General features: G+C 52.2%; 1 pseudogene; it reads right to left on the bottom strand.

The window, feature by feature from the left end:
* Nucleotides 1-540: 540 nt before the first annotated feature.
* Nucleotides 541-3,112, bottom strand: LOC119569264 (annotated as a pseudogene).
* Nucleotides 3,113-3,365: the final 253 nt, after the last annotated feature.

Genomic DNA, 3,365 nt, shown 5'->3' with positions numbered 1-3,365 from the left:
ATTTGAGATAAAATTGCACATTTTGTACAGAAATGAAAAAGCAAATACTCTTATTTACATACATATAAAGCTTTAATATATATATATACACATTGCAATAAATATCGTGATACATGGAATGAAAATAATCTGAGAAACCTTCAGAAGCACTCGTATAACCTACATATTCATGCATGGGCCTAAATCTACCGACTTAGAAGGAATCAAGCACAATCTTGGCTTCACGGTGATGAGGTGTGCAGCCTTTGCATCATCAGCTGAGGCAAAGGGGAATGAATATGCACGGAGATGATGAACCACAATGTGATCTGTTTTTTGTCTCATTGAATTTCTCAAAATATCTGCCAAATGTCTAGACGACTTACTGAGATCATGAGAGTATTCGACTGACCAAGACATATATGCGTTTGTATACTTATACAGTACTTGTCTAAACCTTAAAGTCTCCAGCCACAACCTTGAGACCACAAGGTCACTACAGTCTCACGCTCATCCAGGCAAAGCAACATTCATTACGTGGGAGGAAAAGTCTAATAGAACACTTTCAAGTGTTTGGGCGGTGATCAAAGCCGTTGTGCACTCAGTAGCTCCAGACATTTAACATGAGGATTCTTTTGAGACATGAACTGTCCTTAAACTTATAAACTTTGGTATCAATACACAATGCGCCGCCCAGGATAGGAGGACGACGTCAGACGGCGCACTGCAGCTCTGGCCTTTGACTCGATGCAAGCTCGCGAGGGCGGTGGCAGCAGCAGCAGCAGCTTGGCGATGCCGCGTCGGGACCAGCGAAAAAGCGCGAATCCCAACCTCAGGTCCCGCCCAGAACAAGCCCGTCTCGTTAGACTAGCACTGGCACAGCCCCACCGCCCGCCTCTCTAAGTAGCGGGCGGCGTGGGCGTGAGGGAAGTTGCCCCGGCATTTTAGATGACAGGGGAGGTGATGGGAGAAGCGTAGATGTGATCGGTGGGCGACGCGGGCGCCAGCGTCGTGTTTGCACTTCCCGATCGGTCCAGCGATACGTGGGCATGCCGCCGCTCCGCCCGCGCCGAGTTATCCACCTTGGGGTGAGCGTGTGAGTTCCCGACGCATACGCCGTGAGGTTATAGCGCGGACGTCCGTTGAGAGGGGGCATCCGCACGGGGCCGAGACTGGTGGGGCCATGATGACGGGGGGCTGCCGAGACCCTCGCTCAAGCGACTTGTGGCGGCGCATGGAGGGCGTGACCATCTCGTAGTGGTGGTGGTCTGGATGCCCTGCACGAAGCGCGGCGAGCCCAGCAGGCGGGCGGCGCGGGGGGCGGTCACGACACAGCCGTCGGGGGCGACGCGCTCCACCTCGGCGCCCTCATCCCCAGGGACGTAGCCGACGTTCTCGAAGCTCGCGGCTGGCTGCGGCCGCGGGCTGGACCCGTCGAGGCGGGGGGTGAGCGTGGTGTAGCTGGCGCTGGCATAGCTCACGCTGCTGTAGTCGGCGTAGTCGTAGGTGTTGTCGTGCGGCGGAAGCAGATCCAGGCGCACCGGCTTCTGCTCCATGGGCTGGCAGTGGTCGACGTGTAGTGGTTTCCCTCCAAAGGCTTGATGCCAGCCATAACGCCCGCGACGTGCGGTTGTCAAGCTGCGGGACAGGCGTGGCGTGTAGGCGGGGGCGGGTAGAGGACGGCCTCGCAGCGCTCCAGACCCAGAGCTTTCTCCTTCTTGGCCAGCGCCACGTCGCTTAGGGGTTTCAGCTTCCTCTGGAGAGAAAAGAACGCTTGGTTAGGGACGCACGAACTCAATCAGACACACACTTTTACAAGTGTAAAACAATAAATTTCATCTTAGAAATTCCTATCATATTATGGCCGACGTAAACAAATAGCAAAAACAAGCCTTCAAACAAGATACAAAACTGTAGAAGTTATTAAAGAATGGGCTAAAAAACAAGCGCTGATAAGCAGAGCAGGTCGGGACGGATAAGGTGTGAAGGGAGGCCGGGGGGTGGCCGGGGGTGAGGGACGGAGAGGGCGGCTGACGCTATCAGAGCCCGGGGTGTTGTCGGCGTTACCCTCGACCAGCACTGTTTTCAAAACACTACAGTCTTCAGCGATAAGGCCCGATAACGTTCCTGAGAGGACTTGGCGACACGCCCTGAAAGGCCTAACGTCCCGCTTGGTTTACAACCTCACGGGCTTTGTTCGGTGCCATGGAAGACTTCATTTATTTGATGTCGCTTCTAGCTGGCGCGCAATTGAATGGGAAGACTATTACAATATAATTTTTCTGCGATCTGCTGCAATCCTGGCTACAACTATTTTCTAACAGTAACACCGCCTAGAACTTCCAAGTGCAAAACTTCACACGAAGTTGACGACGCGGAGTCGGGCCACGGCGGCCGCAAGCAGCGGGCGCGGACTAAGCTCCAAACTGGTCATTACACAACTCATTAGTCGAGCGCTGCCCGGCCGGCGTGAGGGCGGTGGTCGTTAATTAAGGGGTGCTTTATCTACGGTTCTATTCCAGTTATCAGACGCCACTCCGCTTATCACAGCGGAGAGTAATGAAGCGTCGGCAGATCAGTTCCGTTCCGATCTAATCGCACATCGGGCCGCTGAAACTTGGACAAAAGGCTAGGCGCTGGTGTCACAGTCATCGACACGCAGGCATACCCGGCCAGAGCAGCTTCTTCCCGGCCCAGGTGCGCTCGGCCGGATAATTCTCGGGAGGGGCTCCTGGGGCATCAAGCAGGATCAGATATTCTGGCACTAGGGTTCTCTGGTAGTGACGCGCCTGAGCGACGCTGCCAGCTTAAACCCATCAAGGTGGGAAAGGTTTAACGCCTGCTGTGCTCTGAGTGCTTTATCAATAACGCGAAAAACTAATTTTACGAAAGAGCATGAGCCAGTGACGTATTTTGAAAGAATAATAAGATTCTTGTTTGAAGGCTTGCGTGAAACCTATCACTTTGAAGAATAATGTCAAAAGATCAATGATGATGACGAAAGGTGAGATACTTACTCTCTGTATTTGAGGAAGGCGATGGCCAAGATGATCCCGAGCAAAGTGGCTGCCACGCAAGACGAGATGATAACAAGGAACCACGTGTCGTCAATCAGGGGACCTGCGGAGAGATAAACACGTTAGTCATCAATCAAAATATAAAGCAACTGCAACACTAACAAATGTAGATGACGAAAATGTATTGACCTTTCTTTATGATTAATGTTTGTGCAAATGTTTTTTTTCTGTCTTTCTTTTGGGTCAAACAGCTTCAATCCTAATAAGCAATCCTAACTTTAAAAACTTCGTCGCACGAAAGCCACGGAGATCGGCCATTGCGGTGAGGCCTTCGTTTCAGTATGGTTTGCGGCGTGTGACGCGCGTCCC

Source organism: Penaeus monodon, unplaced genomic scaffold, assembly GCF_015228065.2.
Source record: "Penaeus monodon isolate SGIC_2016 unplaced genomic scaffold, NSTDA_Pmon_1 PmonScaffold_13757, whole genome shotgun sequence".
NCBI classification, from domain to species: Eukaryota; Metazoa; Arthropoda; class Malacostraca; order Decapoda; family Penaeidae; genus Penaeus; species Penaeus monodon.
The sequence above is the reverse complement of the archived record's forward strand: the minus strand, read 5'-3'. Positions and strand labels throughout refer to the sequence as shown.